The 22,288-nt window shown below is 38.6% G+C and overlaps 1 protein-coding gene across 2 annotated transcripts in view; it reads left to right on the forward strand.

Moving 5' to 3' along the window:
* The window catches only part of DLG2 (discs large MAGUK scaffold protein 2), a 597,632-nt gene that overhangs the window by 460,780 nt on the left and 114,564 nt on the right, over positions 1-22,288 (forward strand). Inside the window, exon 1 of one of the 2 annotated variants that reach the window (XM_026034917.1) lies at positions 19,284-19,331. The exons of the other annotated variant lie outside the window; for it this stretch is intronic. The gene's annotated coding sequence lies outside the window, so the exon portion shown is untranslated. Of the gene's footprint in view, positions 1-19,283; positions 19,332-22,288 lie in introns of those variants that run through there. 2 annotated transcript variants of the gene reach the window in all.

The raw sequence follows: 22,288 nt of genomic DNA on the forward strand, positions 1-22,288 counted from the left end.
TTGCTCTTTCAAACTGTGCTTTAGCTCTTAGGAACCCAGTACCAGTCATACTGCGTGTAATTCTAGCCCAATTAACCTTSCTATTCACTAGTGATGTTCAGTGGTTCTGTATATGCACAAGTCCCATTTTTTGGTAACTGTAAGTGTTCATACTTAAACAAATCAGATTCAAATCAGTCCAGTTTGAGCTCTTATATCACTGGTTATGCTTAAAATTCTGACCAAAATCTTTTCAGTAGAAAGATTATGAAGAGTAAAATGAGCTTTTTTGAAGAGATATTTGGCTGGAAATTATTTGAAGGCTTAAGTAAGCAATGTTTGGTACCATGTAATTCCTTATAATTAATAGAGGGTACTGTGACCAGTAAATTAGAAGCAGAGATCCATATCATGTGTGAAATTCTTCAGAATAGATTGTACACACTCAGCAGCTTGTATCTTGCTTTTAAAACTGTGGAGGTGTAAAGTGAAGAAAAAAATCATTTCTTCTCTTCAGGATTAGGAGGTTCTGAAAATGTGCAAAAATATTCCCACGTAAGCTAATTTCTACATGAAGTACATRCTTATTTTTTTTAATTTGCATATTTTGTCTTAGGTTATTTTTTTAAAATATTTCTCCAAAGACTTAAGTATTTGGAGACAACTTCTGTTTTGTTTTTGTGAAAGTTTATGGAAAAGCACRGAATTTGATTACAGCAAGGAAAATAATTTACTCTGAGTTTTCTCCTTTTTACAGGATTTAAAAGCTCAAAAGAAAACTTCTAGGTTACATAAGAAACTATACAAGAGTAGGTTTTTTGATTCTCAAACTTACTGAGGTATAGAGAAGAAAAGCAATATTTTCTGAAGATCTGCAAATTGAATTTCAGTGGCCTCAAAATGCCTTATCAGCCTGTTAGATGAGATTAATCTCTGACTTCAGGCACGGACATCAGTTTAAGATTAAGAATCCTAAATTGGCATTCCTACTTGTACCCCAGTTCCTACAGCAGTAAGTGTTTTAGGTACCTGTGCAGCACAGTTACTAGAGATGTAATCAGTAGGGTTGAGTGAGCCTCTAGAGTGATCCAGCTCCTGCTGTGCCAGCAGCTTGATGCCCCATGCAGTTGGTGGCAATGTGTGTCCAAGGCATCATCATGGTGCTGGCAGATATCACACAGGACCTTTGGGGTCAAGTGTGATACCATGGGCATTGAAGATGGTGTTAGTGTCCTAGTTAAGGCAATCAGATCTCATTCCTAGACTTMCTTTATGGTCAACAGAGAGGCATAAGCATTTGTAGAGCAAGATCCATATGACCTCACTTAAGAAGCTACTGATTTATATCCACTATTAGTGCAGCACAAAGGATTAGGACAGATATATATCATCATTGCAGACATTGTAAAAATCATTGTCTTATCAGATTATAGGAAAAAGATGAAATTATACTGGATGTAATGAGTCCACTGATACGAAAGATTATCTCACTCCTGTTTACAGCCTTTGGTGCTCTGATGTTCTTCTGCCTGGCTGATACAGCTTTCTAATATGGCAGGAAACTAAGCAAGTTAAAAACATGAAGCAAAATAGAACTGTTGTAGTGTGCTAGTGAGTTGTCAGATAAATATCAGACCTGTCAGAAGGAAATCATAAGAAAAAATAGGAGAGAGATTGCCCTCATGAAAAGCAGCAAATGTTTCATTGACTTTTTAGAGCTCTATCCAATGTTCCCAGGTGATCATAATTTATACATCTGAGCAAAATTGTGGCTTAAGTTAGAAAGAAAAACAAAATTATGTTAAAAATATGATGAATTTATATTTGTTGTAGAATTTGAAGAAGATAGATGTGAAATGGAGGGATGTCGGTGAGAGTTTGGGCCCATTCTGATTACTGTTTTTACCAAGTTCAGTGCCACCATCTTTCTTTAATATCACATTTTGATACTGTGGAAATACTTATGGTGTCTCTAGCTGAGAAACATGACTTAAGTAGAAGGAAAATTTACATTATTTTCATGAAACATAAAGAGAAGTAGTATGATGAACTTCCTTCCTTTAAATCCATATATTACGAATGCTAGGGGATGAGTAGGGTGCCTTGAGAACTATCTAAAAAACTATGTGGAATCGCAGAATAATTTAGATGGGAATGAACCTCTGGAGGTCATCTAGCCCAACCTCGTGCTTAAAGCAGGGCCAGCTACACCAGGCGCTTCAGGACCTTCTCCATTTCAGTCCTGAATATTGAGCATCTCCAAGGATGGAAATTCAGCAGCTATTCAGGTTTCAGTATTTTTCCACCTTCATCGTGGCATTTTTTGCACTTATACTGGGAAAGATTTTCACTTGCTGTGACTTCTTTCCATTGCTTGTCATCCTTTCACTGTGCATTGCGAAGAGCCTCTCTCCATCGTCTCTAGACTTCCCCATTAGGGTAGTTGTCAACAGCAATAAGATCCTCCCTTCGCCTTCTCTTACAGCTGAACAAACCCAGAGCTCCCCGCTTCGTCTTGTGCGTCAGTGCCTACAACGACGTTATGCAAAGCAAACTACAGATGAGACGGCAGATCTAGTGCCGCACTAAGTATCTAACTCAGTTTCCGAGAAGAGGGGAAGCTCTGCCAGTCATCTTTTATCCCAAAGTCTCATGGAACTCTGACATGAATTATTGCCAATTGGAGATGACAGAAGAGATGTGCATTGCTTAGTTACAAGAGAACATCTTTGTTCCATGTGACTGCTCCTTTTATTGCAAACATTACTGTAGCAACAAACAAGCCACATTGCTTCTGTCTGCTTTTTTTTTTCTTTCTTAAAGTAGCATTAATTAGTTCATAAGAGTAGCTACACATCTATAATGCATTTCATTTCATGATCCCCAAGTGCTTAGGAGAATTAAAATCTAAATTATATTTGCTAAAGCAAACAGAAAAAAAGACCTAGAAAAAGAGAACAAATATGGGAAAAATATGGAAAACAGAGCCAAACATCTTCTCAGAGAAGATGAAGACCTCTCCGAGAGCGCAATTCTGATGCCAATGGTGTCTTTAAAGAGGCAAAGCTGAGAAAAAGTGCTTTGACTGCTTTCTTATACTTCCTGTATTCTGTAAATAAGAGATTCTTATTTACACTGTAAACATTTGCCTACTGTTCAAATTAGTTTCATTTAGKGCCAGAGATCTTTAGCAAATATTGAGTATTTTCTTTTTATCAAACTGCTTCGTTTAAACTTTTCAAGCCATTATAAAATGCCTTGAAAATTGCCATCATCTTTTAAACCAAACCCGTATTTAGTACATAGTACATACCTGTAATTTAAGGTATATATTCATTTTAATACATGATAGGTTGAATTTGCAAAATTTAGCTTTTAATTTCTTCCCAGTTCCTCTTTTTTTTTTTCATAATTGAAATTTTGTTCCATTGCCAGGGTCTAGACGAGGCAATCTTGATGTCGTTTCCTGCACCCACAGAATACTTGACAGAAGTAAAGAGAAGACAAATTGCAAAAGTCTCTTAAACAGAGAGAAACAAAAAGGAGAATCTATGAATGTAATAAAGTATAGAATACTGCTGTACTTTAAAATTGTAATCCTATAGAACTATAACTTATTTTTAATTGCATGGTGTCCTTTAGTGCTCTGYAAATGAAGGCAAAAGCGTAATTTTTGTAGAATTCACTCTCTGCGGCCCTTGCCTTACATAACTACTATTAGTGGTTATATATAGCTACTCTGTTATATCTGTGTATCACATGCTCTTGATTTTCATCCTGCACCACAGTGCGGATCACAAAAGCCAGATGCAACAAAATTGCATCTTCAGTGAAGTTAAATCTAAAGATGAAACATATCTTTGACAAGTTCATTCTGTCTAGTTTGGGGCACTGGTTTTTGACAGTAGATTTTCTTTCGATACTCTGGGTACTGTGATACCAATGCCATCAGAACCCAAATATACATTTCCAGGCTGCACATTTTTGCCTACCCAGGCTGAGATCACTGTCTCAGATATAACCCCCTCTGAATTGTCCACCCGTTGTTGCTCTAAATCCCTTTAAGAACTGCATTTTCCATGCAGTCTCCAGTAGTGGCCTTCATTTGTTGTTCCTCTCTATTGATATTAGCTGATTATATTCAGACAGATTTCATTCAACTGGGACTAGCTTTACAAATGAACTATTTAACTCGGTCAGGAAATATGGCTTATGTTCCCCAATGTTTCCCCCGTTCTTTGTTTTACACCCTCAATATTAGTGAAAAGCAACTTTACCTTCAAAGAAAAATTATGAAAATTCTGAAAAATGTGTGTTGTTTTATTCACCCTGTGTAACCCCACTGAAAATATCTTCATTAAAGAAGCATTCTCTATTTTTAGAGCAGTTTTTGAGACACAAGCCAGTTCCCCGACACTTTATATAGATTCTACTGAGTTTTAAGGCATACATTTTTAATCAGAAGAAACCACATTGTTAACTCAAACACTTTCCAAGACACTATTGCATTTACAAGCTTTTTTTAAAAAAAAAAAAAAAAGTTCATCTTTTCAAAGTCAGAAATGTTTTGTTGATTTTTTTTGTTTGTGGAGACCTATTTTAAAGAAAATCAYGTGAATGGTATTCAGAATCTTTTCTGTCCTCCTGAAGTCCCATTGCAAGAGCAGTTCCTTCAGTCAGCTGGAATTCCCTCTGCAGCCCAGGRTGCTCTAATGAGAAAGTTTCCATCGAGCAGTCATAGGATCTGTCAGTTCAAGAACTCTTAGATATAAATTAATCATGCCTGTATATATATAACCTTCCATTCCCAGTTAACAATCTTCAGACTTTACTTAGGTTTTAATTCTAATAAGCACATTCTAATTTTAATGGGTATTTCATCCTTTAATGTAATATTGAATCTGAACAGAAATACTAAGCAAATATTTCCCTCTGTCCTGCATCACTATAAGCATTTTTATTCTTTTCACTTAGTGATCCATTGCTCAGACCTATTTTTGGTCCTGATAGATTGAAAGAATCCTTTTTATTGTTCTTACTACTGCCAGCTATATTCCCTTGGTATTTTTAGAACCTATTGTAATTTTCTATGCTTGGTACGTTCTGATTTATATTAGCTGTTATATTTTTCTTTTTATTTCTTATGACTTCCTTCATTTTGCTATGGAACCAGGAAAAATTTCTGAATCTGACTCTTTCTAGAGTCATGTCTATTGCTATGAAGATTGATCAGTGGAATTGGTGGTGATGGAAGATCCATTTTTGCTACATGGTGGGATGTTGTCTGATGGCTTGGCCCTCAGCTGACAAACTCTGGGGGTCTCAGAGAACACATAGGGGCTCCTTTGGGCACCTTTTAGCCACATGCTAGGATTTCCATTGCATGAGAGCTGTGTATGCAGAGGCTGGGATCAAACACACCTGGCTCTGGCCACAGCATTAGTAGGGAGCCCCTGCATCCGCGTGGTCCAAAGTGCCTCTCTTGCTAGCAGCTTCTTCACACTACAAGGACATCTGTCAGATTTCTGTTTTTTTCCTCTAGAGGCAAGTTCTGCTGTACTTTTTGCTTGAATGATTACATGAAAATAAAAAAAAAAATCCGCAAACCATATGTAAGGACAGAGGCAAAATTCTCAGATGAGCCCAGTGAATCTTATCAACAGCACCTTTGTCCTCAGATGTCTTTATGGCAAATTCTGCATAGAGGCTCACAAATGCATGGCTAATAAAAATAATTATTTGCTTGAAAGAAGATAACTGATTATTCATACAAAAGTTTTGAGCAATGTTAATAATAATAGTGTGTTATCTTGTAAGTGCAGTCTCAGTGCTCACATGACATGCTGAGCAGTCATATGGAATAATGCAATAAATTCAGCCTGGCAGCCCAAAGGGGGAATTGTGCCCTAAGTTAAGGGCAGGCAACCTAGTAGAAAATGCAGGTATGTAAACAAAAGTAGATTTGAATCAAGAATGGCTAACAATAGAGAAATTAAACAGAAAATTCTGTTTGTTCTGTTTYGGGATAGCCCCCCTCCTAGCACCATCACTTACCTTCCTGTTTGACATATACTTGAATCCTTAATTCTCTAGAAAGTGTAAAGCACATATTGTAATAATTGCCTTTACCATAGGTTTATGGAAGTCTTGAAACACTTTTCAGATTTGCAATAGCAATAAAAGCAAATAATTGTCTTGTTTGAGTGTATGGAGAGGACAATTTTGAAGAATCAAATGTCATCTTGATACACATCCAAAATTGGAGCTTTCTGTAAACAACGTCATTGACAATCAGTTTACTCTGTTTTAATTCTGATCAAATATGGCCCTGAAAATAGTCATGGGGGTGACAATTTGGCTTTTTTGCTTGGTTATTCACAATTCTGAATTCTTCTGACTGGACCAGACGTAGTCCCTGGGTGGGGTGGAGAGTGTTCCTACAATGTGAAGGAACTGAGGGTGGCTAAAGCTAGGAGAAACTTGGATGTTTGACAAGCAAAAGGATTGCAGGCAGAAGATGGGAGCTTGTACCCCCTAAACAGTCCACAGAACTTTTGAGAGGGGCATGAAGGAAGGAACAGGAGTGCCAGTGTCAAAGGCAGCAGAAGGTGGTGTCGTATGGAGCAGAGTTGGTCCATGCTGCATGTGGGGTCTGCTCCTTCTTGAAAAGGGGGAATCATCCAGCTAACCTCAAAGCCAGAGAGCAGTGCTGGGAACTTCTGAGTTATTAATTGTGACCTTTGTCTCAAATGTCTAATTTAAAACCCACAGCTCTGGCCCGCACCAGCTGCTGTGACACTGGATTTAAGCCRTCTCTAGCAGGGCTCGCAGTACTACATTGCAACTTTCTGCAAGCACAAGTGAGTGTTAAAGCAGAGCTGGCTGGAAGCCAAGGGTATCGTCGTATCATTAGAGCTTCAAGAAGTGCAGAATGTGAACATGTGGTATTGAGACATTTTTTTTTAACTACATTAATCCCCTGCAGTCAGCAGGCTGGAGTGCCAGGAATAAATGCTCTGTTTCAGATATCCTGGTGGATAGATACTGCTGTGTGCTGCACAACCTGCTGGCACCATACCATCTTTGCAGCTCCTGAGCTGGCAGCAGACCAGGAACTTGAGGGTCACCCTCAATTTCCCTATTTATTATTGATTGAATGCTGCACTGTGTGCCAATTTGCATAAATCTACATAGCATTTTAATCTGTAATTAATACATATGGTTATTACTATTGTTTTATAGATGCAATCCATTTTGTGAATTATAGGAAGGTTAAACCAGAGGAATGAAGCAGGATACTTAAGATCCACCTTTTTCCCACTATTGATGTGCTTTTGAAGGCAATTCTTACAAAGTTGCCCATCTTTTCTAGCTATTTCTGTGCTGCTATAGTTCTGCTATACCTGGTTATGCGTATAGATGCATATAGATGCCCTTTTTACTACCATGAATTTCTCATCTGCATTTACGGGGATCTCTTTGTGTCCCTTTCCAGAACTTTTCCTGCAGTAGAGAAGCAGGCTAGAGTGGAGAAAAAAATGCAAGGGCAAAAGGGACAGGAAAAATGCTCACAAACTGGTCATCAAATATTTTTCCCTTCCACAGCATTTCATAGGCATAAAATATTTACTGGAAAATCCATTTGCTTCTTTTGAGTGCCTCTGAACTTGTTATTCAAGTAAATAAATAAATCTTGGTGCTTTGTGCTCTAAGCAAGAAGGAGTGGGGATAGACTTGTTGCTGCCTTCAGCTGGTTTAGAGAAGGCAGAGCCAGCTTTGCCTCGGAGTTACACAGTGACAGTGAGACACAGTGGAGCCAAGGTACAAGAAAGGAAATTCCAATTAGATATTAAGAAAACAACCTTCGCGGTGAAAATTTGTGCAACCTCCATCCTTGGCTATATTCGAAACAGCAGGGCAAGGCCCTGAACAAGCTGCTGTAGGACCTGCCTTGAGTGCAAGGTGGCTGGAGCAGGTGAACTTCGACAGTTCCTCCCAAATTCAATTATTTAGTGATTCTGAAAGTAGAGACTGTAATATAGATCTTTTACCAAAAAAATATTTTCACTTAAGCCAAATAGAACTAATAATTAAGCAGTGCATACTACAGTGTAGCTCACAGTGAAAGTCTACAGCTTTGTAAGTAATCTTTGTATACTGTGCCAAAATTAGTTCGTGAGACTTCAATTACGCATCTTTTAAAGCCTATTTCATGTGGATARTATGTGGAACTATAACAAAAGATCTTTTTTTTTTTTTTTAGTGGGGCACTATAAGTAATCATATCTTTAAGAAAAGCACTAGGAAATTATACTTCAAAGCTGCATGGTGTGTACTAATATGTTTAATGTGTAGCAGGGTTCAGTATATATCCATGCAGAGAGTTTTCTCTGAGTTTTCTCATTACTATTTTAAAGCTGGAAATGCTACTTTTGGCTGAGGAGATGTTTTCCGTGGGATATTTATAAGATATATATTTTATATATCATGTAAAATATAACAGAAATTTGTTATGCAGTGAGTGTATAGCAGGTTGTGTATCTTCATTTAAGTGTAAATAAAGTATGCGTAAATGGTGTAAAGAATCCTGTACGTGAAAATTGCCTTTCAGGCTTATCTAGCGATAAGTATTTATAAACCTCTTTATGGTAGAAAGCTGCTCTAGAAAAACTGTTATTGAGTTATTGGTTCATAATTTTTATTGTAAAAAGACAGCTAAATAAGTTATCCAGAAAATGTTTAAATTAAAGCTATCCTGGAACCAAAGCTGTTCCTGGAAAAATGCAAACACTTTTGTCAAATATATATATTATAATAATAAATATTTTGCAGAAAAGTGTATGGGCAGATCCCACACTTGCTCTGAATTGACAGTCTCAGAGAAGCTGGTTGTTCCTGGGACCAGAGGTATATTAYAGCTGCAGTTGCAGAGGAAGTTGCTCTGAGCAGCACAGCAACCAGATAACCACCACATTTCTGTGAGAGGAGCTCGCTTTTAATACTGTCAGCAAAAAGTGTCTCCTCAACATGGGTAGAAAACTTGAATGAATAATTTTTTAGAGAAATTGCCTGCTAGTTTTATCCCTTTCCATATGATAGCTGGCTCTATGAAGGTTTGGTTTGGTGTTTGACAAGACAGATGGGACTTGTATAGGTGCTGAGACTAAAGAAACTGAGGAACTATGCTCAGTTTTTCCTTCCCATCTGAGTTTTTCTTCCCATTCTAAAGCCCCAAATACTACTTTTGCTGGAGGAGGTATTATCCATCAGATATTTATAGGATATATATCTTAAATAGATGGATAGATAGATAGATAGATAGATAGATAGATAGATAGATAGATAGATATGGAAGTATACAAAATATCTTTTTACATATATATATATATACACAAAATATCATATTATATATGTCTTTTATATTATATATATATATAGAAAGATATTTTGTTTTCACTCTCACAGTAACATGTTATGCTAAAGTGGTACAATCATGACTAAGAGCAAAACAGAAATGRTTAAAAGTTTAGCTACAGGATTTTGTCACTTGCACTTAGTAAATAAAATATTTTAATATTCTTGGAAAAGATATGTGTCTTGTAACAGAAGAAATTGTTCACTGACAATGCTCCATCTGGCTATTATCAACAAGCACTGTCCGAATGATGCAGAGGAAAAAAGGGAAAAGAACTCCTTGTTCATAAAATACTGGTTTGGGAACCATCAACAACAGTATATCTTAGTCTCAGATATCTAAAGACATCTAACTCCTGTTGCAGTCTTGAGGGCATAGGTTATTTTATATTAAAAAAAAATCCTTTGTTTTTTCTAATAATCATTTATTTTTCTGATGTTGATACTACAGGACATTAGTAGACAAGGAGCTCAATCAGTATTTCCCAGTTAGTTGCCTACTCTTCTCAGATGTCCTGTCATGCTGTGGAGGAGCCCAGTCACCACCTTGCAGCAGTGCAGAGCCACCATCCCTGTAGAACGTCCCAGCGCTGGACATGCTCACCACATATAGCTGGTCTTTACAGTGATTTTTGAAGCCTATATGTCTAATTCCTATGTAAATTGCCTAAAAGTCAAAATTGTGGAAAATCTTCTGTCTCCATCTCGCTTTGTTTCCTGGCACTGTCTACACCCTCTGTGTGAAGAAAGTATAAAATGTGTCAGAATACAAGATATCCATTCATACATTAAGCTTAGAAGCAAATACCTCTAGATCAAGACCTGGAGAAATTGTATTATAAGCCGAATAATTTTGTCATTTTTTTCCTCTCATATGTTAGCACGGAGCTGCAAAGATGAACAAGGTTTTGCAAAATTAGAGCCATGAGTCTTTCATCAACTTTCCCGTGTACTTACCAAGTGAGGTGGAAAATTATCCTTGCCCTAATAATGTTCCATGCATTCAGAATGTGTCTTCCGATAGCAGGTTGCCTCTCAGCTGTAATTAAGGAGTCTTCGATATTGAAAAAAAAAATGAAATATTCTGTAGACTTCAGCAGCCATAAATATTTATCATACGTCAAAAAAATATTAGTTTAAATTAATATGGGGCTCTTTCACTCTTTCACCTATAATAACATTACTTCAAAATAAAATTTAAAAAAAACAGCTTTCCAAAATATTTTCATAGGTATAAGTATGGCTTTAATGCTGTCATCAGAGATTACATATTGTATGATGGCATTTTTCTTCTTCAGTATAGTGTTAAGGGCTAAGGTAATTTCTTCAATGGGTGTCCCTCCATCATTACTCTTTATAATGTATGCACCTCATTTTTAACAAACTGAATATAAACTATGCTTTTATTACATAGAAAGAAAGRTGATTTTTTTTTCATGTAGAAAGGCCTAAAATCACTCAGCTTCAGCATCTAATCTAATATTTGTTGTGATCCTAAAGTTCATCCATGAATACTAACATGCTTCAGTTTTAACATACATTGATTTCTTACAGTTAATTGATTTTCCTTAACATKCCCTGAGTTTTCTTAAGTCAACAAGTTTGCAGTTGAAATCTGGACTCATATATTGAAATCACTCAACTGAAAATGAAGTAAGGTATAGAAGTAAGTTCTTTATTACATTGATATAGAAACCATGTTGCAGGAAGAAAAATGGTGACAGTGATTTTACTTTCACAATGATCTGTTTCATAGTTTTGTTTTTTTAAAGCCAAACACATACCTCTAAAACTATGAAACAAATATGCATTTAAACATTATTCAGCGGTGTTTGCAATCATTTACATTTCCAAGCATAGTCTATAAGAACTCATTGGTAATAACATTTTTATAATTAGTATATTCTATGTGAATATTTGCAGAAGAAATAGTGCTAATATTTATACCTCACCAGGCAGGAAACAAAGATACAGTACACGATTATGCAAAAATTCTCATATTTTAAATACTAATAACAGTGTTCATAAATCATCTATAGACAGAGAGCATCTACTATGGACTGTATCACCATTAATTTGCAATAACAAGTAACTCATGAAGAAACAGAAGTAAACCTAAAGCAAAGAGGAGACCACGTATTCATTCCAAATGATTTGTGCAGCTCTATTCATTGGTCATATTCAGCAAAGCAGTGTTCCCTAGATTCTTTTTGTTAGGACATGTGGGTAAGGTAAACACACCCTGYGTGGTTTTCATTTTCTATCTTCAGAGCAGTCCTTGTTCTTTCACTGGATGAGAACAGAAGTGCAGAAGTGCAACGGGAGGCTTGCTGGGAAACAAAGCAATCAAACTGAAGTAGTAAAAACTCAAGAGAATTGTTTTTCCTCATTATGTTTAAGGTGTATTCAGAATGCAGAAATGCAACTGCTATAAATAACTCTCTAACACAATCTAATTTTTGCATGCCCAGAACTTTGATGATATTTACAGGGATGTTGTTTTTCTATTGATTTATAACAGACTATCAGGGTATCTGCAGGGTCAGAGCATATCCTGTCATTTGAGATATGAAAGTGATTACAATCTCCATATGCATCCATGCTCTTATTTGTCCTTAGCCTTTTATGACCAGTTGTTGACAATGTTCTCTTCATAAGGGTCATCTTGTTTCAAGACCTTATTTTCCTCATATGCTTACTTTTATATATATGTGTGTATATATATATATATATAATTACTTAACTCTCTGTTTGGTATGGAGATAAATCACAGAATCACAGAATCACAGAATATTTAAGGTTGGAAGGGACCTCTAGAGTTCATGTAGTCCAACCTTCCTGCTCAAGCAGGCACACCTAGAGCATGTGRCACAGGGTGGCATCCAGGCGGGTTTTGAAGACCTCCAGAGTAGGAGACTCCACAACCTCCCTGGGCAGCCTGTTCCACTGCTCTGTCACCCTAACAGTAAAGAAGTTGCTCCTCACATAGAATAACACAGAATATAACACAGAATGTCCACTTTCTGCATATTCACCTCAGAGTCACTTTGGGAATTTTCTTGTTCTCGTTTGATTATGTAAATTCTGTCATTTTACGCTTCTAAAGACTAACAGATATGTCCTTTGAGAACTGGAGATGAAAAAGTTCCTCTCATTTGTAACCATGCTTAACAAGAATATTCTCTTTTATGGTTTTCTCTTATAATCTGTCAGATTGATACATATTATGGTCTACTCTGCAACAGTAACACTGAGAGATCTAAAGCTGTTTTGTTTTGTTTCCCTAATTGTGGATAAAAGCAGCCAAAAAGACAGGAGAAGAACACTACTTAGAACTCTTCAGCCACTGATAAATTATTTGCTTTGAAGGTGCATAGGTGGCATGCATCACTACAGTTTAAGTACATCACGATTTTTAGTTTATTTTCTCCACGATTTTTAGTTTATTTTCTCAGTACCTGCAAGAACTAGTGCTGAATTGAACAACTGAGCCATGAAAGCAGCATCTTTACCAGGAAACTCCTGCAGCATGTGCTGCAGGTTCCCAGCTATTTGTCCCTTCTTTCCTTCTCCAGGACTCCCTGATAGAAATGCAATTTTGAGTTCCTAGGATAAGGAAGAGAAAGAAATTTGTTTTCTCCTCTCCCATGCTGATCTTAACTTCTTTTGTTGACTTTGGAATGTATTTTCTATAAAACTTGTCTTCAKTTCAGTCATTTAGCAGAGAGCTGGTCAGGGTGACAGCTAGAAACTGAAGTGCTTAGAGCTGCATGTCCTTAGCTTTAACATGTGYAGTCTCTGTTCAACTCATTTTTATTTCCAGAAAAAAATCCATTATATCGTTTTAGCAAGATTGATCAAATGCTTTTCTGTTCTACCTATATAGGATGAGTTGTTTCAGTAGTGTTACACTGGGACATGCTAACCCTGTAGCCGAAACAAGAATAAGTATTTATATTTCTCCTCTTTTAATTCTACTGTTCTTCTGCTAAAGGTCTTAGAGCACTTTTCCACTCCTAATTAATCCTTGAGCGGTAACTAGTTCAAGAGTAGAGCATCTAGTCACTGTCCTGATTCTTGGTCCCATTAGACACAACCCTCAAAAGATTATCTCTTCTTAAATGTCCAATTGAGCTCAACCTCAGACTAATTTCCTTCCCTCTGAGGAACTTAATTGTCAGGTAAAAACAGCAAATGTGATCAGGCAACAAACATTTTCCCATCGATGGTTGCACGGCAGAGCAGCTCCTGCCCAGATACTCACCAGTCACGACTGCCAAGTGCCCAGGAAACATGGCAATGCATGAGACACGAACGTCCCCTCAAAACAGTCCCAGCAGGGTGGCAATTCCCATAGCTAACAGAAAGGGTTTCTGGTGAGAGATGAGTTAATTGGCGTGACTTGGAGCCAAGACAGTAAATTCTGCAGCTTCAGCACTCTTAAAAACCGTGGAAGACTGGAGAAGTTTGCCATATCCCAACAGAGTAGTCATTTCTTCTTTTCTCTTCAGAGCAATTCTTCATTTTGATGCTCCTGCAATTGCATATGTTCCTCCGTGCTGGGAGGTATTTTTTGGCATATTTGCAAGTAATGGGCAAACAAATCACAGAAGTAAATTTTGCAGGAATGGCTGGCACATACCTAGTGTGAGTATCACCTGCTGTCATACCTTTCCTTGTCTACATTGCAAACTGTTCTAAACGTTCAAACTCCAGGAGCAGCATAACCATGGARCTCAATATCAGCAGATTACATTCACTCATGGTGTCATCTGAGCTGCTTCATATGGAGCTGCGTGAATCTATCTCTACATTGCTCTGCCATCTGCCCCACTGTTAGTCATCTGAGGTTCAAATCTTCTTTCCTGAAATATAASAGGGAAAAACTTAATCTAAAATGGTGTGCTTGCTGATTCGTGTGCTAGCAGCTTGTAATGAGTGTGAAAGGCCTCCTCAGCCCCTTAGGTTTGGCTGCCTACAGCAAATGAGGGCTGCATTTCTATAGATTTCAGATAGCTCTGCCGATTCCCTTGCAGTGCTGTCATGAGCCGCTGCAAAGAAGCCATTCTCTTCTGTTCCACACACTGCACACTCTGTGTCTCTTATCACCTGTTGAGCGGGTGCTTCCCGCACGCATCAGGAACTGCTACAGAGAACGGGAAGGATTATGCCAGGCTGACACAGATTTGCATCCCCGTTCTCGGAGGAGTTAACTGTGCCGTTCCTTTGATTTACTTTGTCCCCAAATCAGCCACCTACTCCTCCCACCCCAGCGAGTACATAACAGGGCTAGACTGCAAATCACAGGAGAATCTTCAGTCACTCCACCGTCGTTTTCCGTACAAAGCTGTTAATTCTTTTGCTGCCCGCACTAAGCTTATCAGGAGGTGGATAAGGGACCTTCTCCTTTCTGAAAAAGATACGTGYAAGATGTTTGTCTGGTTTGGCACTGAACCTAATCTTTTATCTAATAGAAAGCGGGTCTTGAGCTTGTTTTCCAGCTCATGAAACTGGTGAGTCCTTTATGATTTGTTTTGGGCTTGAATATCAAGTTTCAGACAGTGTAACTCATTCAAAGGAAATAACAGAAAGAAAACCTTGAGGAACATGAACATAAAGGGGAAATGAAAGGCTCAGAAACAAAAGAAAACAATTTTGAATCCTCAACTATAGCATCAGAGTTTCCAGTTCCCTAAACCACCTGAAGTGATCTAAGGCTCGCAGAAAGACAGCATTTGTACAAAGTCTCAGACTGCCATTGGGAAATCCACTGGCTTTTAAATGGACTGTTGTATCATCCCAGGTTCCTGGGGTGGTATAAAGGCTTTTCAAATCAAAATCCAGGAAGCTTCTTYAAAGAGAAAGTGCTACCTGTCCATTCTTCCTGTTAGCAGCTCTTCATTAGTACTAATAAGATCATTCATATTCTTGAGGCTATGAAGCCCCCACTAAGAGAGTTCAGCCTCCCTCACTAGTAAAGCAAGTTCTTTCTGTTGCCTTTTAACAAGTAGAACCACTCTCTAGGGTGTCTATCATTCAGACCTAGCTGAATATTCTCTTTAATTCCCTTTTTTTTTTTTTGTATTTTTTCAAATACACTCCTCATTCAGAAAGAGAACTTGAGGCTGTAGTTTGCACTTGCAGCAAAAAGGATGTCACTTGAGGAAAAAAGTACTGCAATTCAGAAAAATAATATCACAGAAATAGTACTTGTTCCCTTCAAAGCTCTGTTCAAACTAATTTATTAACTAATCTAAATATATAGCTTTATTCATTTGTACTCCTGAGAATTGATCTTCTAAACTGAAACTCTGTTTAAAAGATGTTCCTAAATGGAAAATATGCAATACTGAGAGGAAAATAATTTTTCCATAACCTTTCTGTGACAATGAAATTCATTTACTTTGTCATTGCTATTTATTTTGCAGTGCATGATGTACGTAGGTTACAGCAATGAAATCTTGTATCTGACTCAGTTTATGGTACTGTTTCCCATACATTTATGTACAGATGAATTCTTACTGGGTTCAGACCACAGACATCCAAAGACGGGGATAAAATTAATTTTAAGGCTTCGGGGTGACTTGTGAAATTAAAAAAYCCTCAATGATCTCAGACAGAATTAAAAGTTTAATGGATTTCTCTGTTCAGAAGGTGCAACAATGATGTGCTCTCAGCCGGCTACCCTTCATAAAGCGTAGGCAGTGAAATTCTGCGTAACAAGTGGTGCCCTTTAGCAAATGTACTAAATGACCTTCACAAGTGTGCTGGGCCATTCGCAGCCTGGAAGAAAAAGCGGGATCTCAGAAATGAGCTAAGTTCATAAGCAATTTATAGCTGGGGTAGGAAGAGAGATCCAAGTTAGCGGCCTTGCAGGCTCTTAGCTGTGGTGATGCTTTCTGATGGAGCCTTCTACGGGCTATTGTAATGAAAAGGTTTTCTTTTTACCAGTGTAGATCTGACAAAATTCACTAAAGGAACTGAAGAGCCTAATTGCTAAATGCGAGGTACTAAATACCTCATTAGTTTGCAGGATTACTTCCTTGGGCACTTGGCAAGAATTAATGATTAGTGTACTCATCAGCCGCACTATCCAGAATAGCCTGGAAATCATCTGTTTTGACACATATTTAGTGACCTGGCACTCCTCCATTTTGGAGGTCCCAGAGTGTTAACTCCACTAGTTAATCTGTGACCTTGATATAATAAAAATTGCATGTAGCTGCTCTTAAATTAAAGCCTCCTTAGTTTCTTCTAGAGCTGTAACCCTGATTTTTCCCCAGTGATCTCTGCATGCTCTTTAAATAGCAAATGAATCTGTTATGAATAGTCACTGTAGTCCACGTGGCTGTGGAAGAAAGAAGTCATGCTTTGGCAGAAGATGGGAAGCCTTTTGTCATTCCATTTTTAAATCATATCTGATTTGCAGCTTGAAGCAAAGAACCTYGAAGGCATTACCAAATGGCTTTGTTACAAATGCCTTAAAAAATACGTACTGTGTAGGTATATATAAATCTGACACCCGTACATGGTTTTCACACACCTGTCAGTGAAGTGAGAAAGTTCAAATACTAAACCTCACACTGAGCAGCAGAATGTATGAACAGAGCCTAGAGGACATGGGCTCTGAGATAAGTGTATCCGTTCACCAAGAAGGTAGCAGGCTTTATTGACTTATTCATTTATTATTCATCACACCACTGAATTTTGTGGCACTAGCTGCTATGAAATACCTTCCATGGAAAGATAACATGGAAACCAGGATAACTAAATAAATACTGCAAGCGAGTGTGAAATGAGGTTGCAATATTTCTGTGGCTCTTGTGTAATACCACAGACTGTGCCTTATGCATGCCGCCTACATAACGCTATAATATATTGCAGTGTGCTATATTATTGTGATAATGATCAGCTTTAAACCCCTCTAATTCAATATTTGTAAGCTGAGTTTTGAGCTGAGTGCTATATTGGTCAAGGAGATTCAGTCAAATTATTGGAAGTCAGTGTCAAATTTACATAAKTTTTTAGGGACTTCTTCAAACCTGCATGGCTAAAAGAGAAAAACAAAAGAAAATTYAGATGCCTTTTAGGGCACTCCAACCTGTATGGTTTAAATCTTGTGTTTTAGRAAAAATACATCAGAAAACTCTAACTGGAGCACAAAAGAAAATAAAAAATGTTCTTGGGCCAATTTAGAGAACCTTCGTAACGTGTAAATCAAAGTGTAGATCCGTGAGAATCAAATTTGGCTCTGCAAGACAAAGTCCAGTGGCACAGATCTTTCTGCTGCTGGCCACTGATCCAGAGTCTATAATTTGGATTCTTTCTTTCCCTCTGCCCATATTGGATTATTGGAGAACCCAGTTATTGGATCTCAGCCACCCCTTCCTCCAAGAGAAAGACATCAAAACCATTGCYCTGATGATGTATGCTCTGGTGAAGAAGGTGCTGTAGATGAAGGAGCAAGGAGGGGGAAGCAAGCAGCTGCAAAGGGGACACAGGGAATATATATAGGACTGGCTTTTTGCTATGCATGAAATGCAACACCGCGCTCCCACGTGGTGACGCACATCAGTCGCTCCAGATGGAAGCCAGGATTGGGTTTCCACCTCGAGCAGCCGCCCGGGCTACGTTTGCATTCCCCAGCTCAGCTGCTGGTGGAGCAGCATCCTGGACATGCCCAGCTGTGCTCACTGCCCTTGGGAGGCAGAGCCAATGCCGGGACAACGTTACGGCACCGGGAATGAGGGTATTCAAGCTCCTCTCATAGTCATGRCCAGCAGTGGGCAAGTCATCCCAGAGTGTTAAATACATCTTGCACTCCCGCAAATAGCTTCAAATTTGTGCAAAATACCTACAAAAATCAGGTACCACAGTAAAAGAGCAACTTCTATTCTTTCAAAAAAAACACATTTCCATACAAAAGTCTTTTCCATGACCAATCCCTGTTCGTATCAATACCACAGATGATAGCTTTGCTTGCTAGGAGAAAATTCCAAGTGCTGATTTGTACTTGTGAAATGATTCCTATTGTTGTTGCTGTAATTAAACCCATTTAAAATTGTTCAATGTAATTGACTGATGTGAGTTCTGATGGTTTGATTCTGTTGCTTGGTATGTATACTTTTATTCTAAAAATAACACAGGAATATGGAAAGAGAAAGCATTAGAGAAGTAAAAAGCATTAGATTTGTATATAATTTATAGGTCGTCCTTAAAACCTAACAGCATTTTGTAAGGAACATATTTAAATGTACACACCATTTTACCCAAATTAGCATGTGCTTTTAGCAGTCACCCTACCTGAAGCAATGATTTTAGGTTAATCTTATATTAATATCCAAGGAGTTTTCCTGGATAATTTCCATTTGTGATACTGGGAGTCAAGAGCTATTAGTCACTGCACAAGAGCTGTGTCTTTAAGAAGGGAATAGTTTCCGAAGATACRAAGAAAGGTATTGAGATGAGATTGGAAGATACGTTTCACGTTGCATTCATAAGTGTCCAGGGGAAGAAACCCTATCAGGTGCAGCGCTGCTCCGTCGTCCCACCTTAACAAGGTGCCGTGATTGGCAGGTAGCGAGGCCGCGGTGGGAGCGCGCGCCCAGCTCCGCTCAGCATCCCGAGCACCAATCGCGGCCAGCGCCGCCGGCGCCGATGTGTTTGTCAGGATGAGGTATAGCGGGAGATATGTACCCGGGCAGCGTGCATGCCGGATGACCACCCCCTATGATGTAAAATATGAGAGCCTGGGAGCCACCGTTTCATAATTCATCAGGTTCGGCAGCCGAATGTTGCTGGTTGCCTTAGTTATAAAGGCGAGGGAGAGGCGAGCGGCACGCAGGGCATCGGCACGCAGGGCATCCGCGCACGGAGGGTCCTGCGAAGCGGCGAGCGGCGCCTGGCCTCCCCGTCCGTGCAAGTGAAATCTCTCTGGGGTGAGTGATGGGGCTTCTGCTGAGCCGGAGCCGCCTTTATATGAGCTGGGTAACCTGCTAGTTTTATGTGTGTTTTGTCCTTGTCTGGGGCTGCTCTTAGGCTTTACAATATTTGCAGTCGTGCACGTTGCCGGCACAAAAGGAGATGGAAAGGAAAATGCGGTGATGAATTATTCACCGTGGTGCTGTGGGGATCTCTTTTCTGGCTGAAGTTACTTTCCTTCAGTCAGTGTGTCGAGGGTTCAGGGAATCTACAAATGAGCAAATCTACCTGTCATTATTATTCTTTTTTTTTTAAGCAGTTGAAAAGAGTGAGAGCTGTATCTTTTGCAGCACGAGGAAGAAAAGAAAAAGACTGAAATCAGAAGTGTTAACAAATTCTTGGCTTTTATGTACATGYGCCTTTTCAGATGCAGCATTAAATCTTTTGTGTGCAGCCAAGGACTGCAAAGAATTGATACTGTAGACCTCTTTAATTAGGTAATCAGCAAAATGGTAGCCTCTGTCTCTGCTTTTGTGGTAATATGCCTAGTCTCACATTAAAATGAATGATTCCCCATCTTGCATAACAACAGTGCTGTTATAAGTGTAAGATGAAAGRCAGGGAAAGAAACTGTGAGAGAGCATGGTATAGCACAGCTAGGTAGGGAAAAGTCTTTTCCTATAATATGTTCTTTACTTTATGGATTTCTATAGCTTTAGGTTCTTTTCTTGAATTATTACTTGCTTCATTATCACCTTGACGTTTTTAAGCAAGCTGCTTTAACATGTATCCATGTTATCTCTCCAGGAGCCTGCAAAGAGCAATAAAGCAGCAAWATAACTCCGTTTGTTTTAAGCAAAAATGGAATAGTTTACTAAATGGCAATGTTAGCATTGCTGTACGTTACCTGTATCCTTCCTCAAAACAGCCAGTTATTCAGGAGTAGCAGTTGCCTTTGCCTTTTTTTTCCATAGCAGTATTACAAAGGGGTACCAAAGTCACCCCTTCTGTCTTCTCTGGGCCGGTCTTTTGCTCCCTCGGTAGGAGAAGCAAGTTTCTTTTATCAAAAATACCCAGAGGGTTTGGCACCTGTTGTCTTATTGCTTTATTACCAGTTAACAGAGAGACTGTCTCATCTGTGAGCCGTCCAGACTGCTTACTCTTCAGTGATTTAAACTTGCATTGCTACTTCGCACCTAGAAATAATCTGCTCTGTGTGTGAAGCATCAAAGCTGCAGAACAGATACTGGTGTAATTAATAGGATGCCTCGTTTTAGCATCTCCTTTCTTGATTTTATTTAAAGGGAAAGAGTATTTGCAAAGTGGCCTATGCCACAGGCTTCTTTTTTTTTTTTTTTTTTTTTTTTTCCCCAAAAGAGATTTGCATTTTTTATCAATCAAAAAATTGAAGAAAATCATTATCTCTCACATCATTTCCAGAAAGCCTAGCAGGATAGACTCTCCTTTCTAGGAAAGTGTATATACCAGTGTCAGCAGTGCTTGACTTGAGAACATTTTTCTATTTCCAGTGACCCCTGTGCCAGCAAATGAGTTTTCTTGGAGTGTGAGCGTCTGGTTTTGCAAGTTCTTCTCCTTTTAGAAATCTGTGATACTGCATCCATCTGTCTAGGCATTTATATTACATACATCAGTATGGTRTAATCTCAGCAGTCTGAACCTTAACCATGTAAATGTATGTGCTGCAATGTAGGAAGTATATAAATTAGGACAGGAAAAGCAACCCTAAAAGTAGCAAGTTATGATACTGTATATGTGGCTTTTAGGGGCTACAGTGCTCCAGACTCACAGTTTGTTATAACACAATAAATAAAGCTACCAGCCAGTTCAGTCTGCAGGCAATGGTGTGGAGGCTTGGGCACAGATGAAGCCAGATTCTTGAAGTCCTACTCAGATAAGACGGAATGGAAAATAGCCAGAGGACACAGCAAAAATTGCATTTTTTTCTGGATACATGCCTATTTCTCCTTTGTGGTCATACTCTGGCACTTGCTAAAGGAAAAGCAACAGTGATAGAAAATGTATTTTAAATCCTCTCTCGTCTAGAAGGCCTCGTATTATCTGGAGATGCGTGTGCTCCTGTAACCCATGCCTCCCACCTCTACAGTAAGCCACTGCAGTGCACTTCATGGAGAGCTATACCTTAAATCCCTTAGTTACCAAAGGTGGCACAGATGACAGCAGTCTATAGGTTTGTATCTCGCCRCAAGCAGGCTACACTTGTTCTCTGCTTTTGCCCTTTAGTTACAGCTGACACCAGCCTAAGCACCTATGTTAAAGTTACCTTTTATACGAAATATAAAGGGCTGGGGGAAAACATACCGAATAGAGGTCCTTAACTTTGAAATATTTTTATTTTCTTACCCTTTTGTTTTTCTCTGAAATAYCTCAGATTTGTTGATCTTCAAGGTTGGCTATGAGGTTCCATGGCAACTAAGGATCAGTAATTGCATGAAATAAGGTATTGGTTAACCCAGGATTCCTCTCTGGCTAGTTATTCTTTGATTTGCAATAATGACAGCTGGTGTATGATTGTGTAGTGCATGTTATGCTTTTAATCTGTGGCAAAAGCGAGTGTAGATTTTAGAGGGGTGTGCAAACGTGCATGTTAGTGTGCTTGTAATATCKTCTCCATTTCTTGCTGTTGCACACACAAGCACAGAAACTATACTTTTAAATAAATGGGAGCATTCATAATACTGACTGTCAAGTACAGAAACCACAAAACTATAAAGAACATATGTCTCTTGTTCCTTATTGAGCCTTCAGACTGATAAATTGATATTGCAGGCTATGTTGTAGACTTCCCAGATTTAACTTCAGCAGTCAGGATAGTACAAAACGAGGACATGTAGACCCAAATAATCATAATGATGTGCTTTAGTGAGAAGTTCTTCAGTGGAAAAATGGGCTGGAACGATAGTCTAGCATATAATATCCTTGATGTCAACAATAG

Source organism: Nothoprocta perdicaria, unplaced genomic scaffold, assembly GCF_003342845.1.
Source record: "Nothoprocta perdicaria isolate Ctin4 unplaced genomic scaffold, notPer1 scaffold_152, whole genome shotgun sequence".
NCBI lineage: Eukaryota > Metazoa > Chordata > Aves > Tinamiformes > Tinamidae > Nothoprocta > Nothoprocta perdicaria.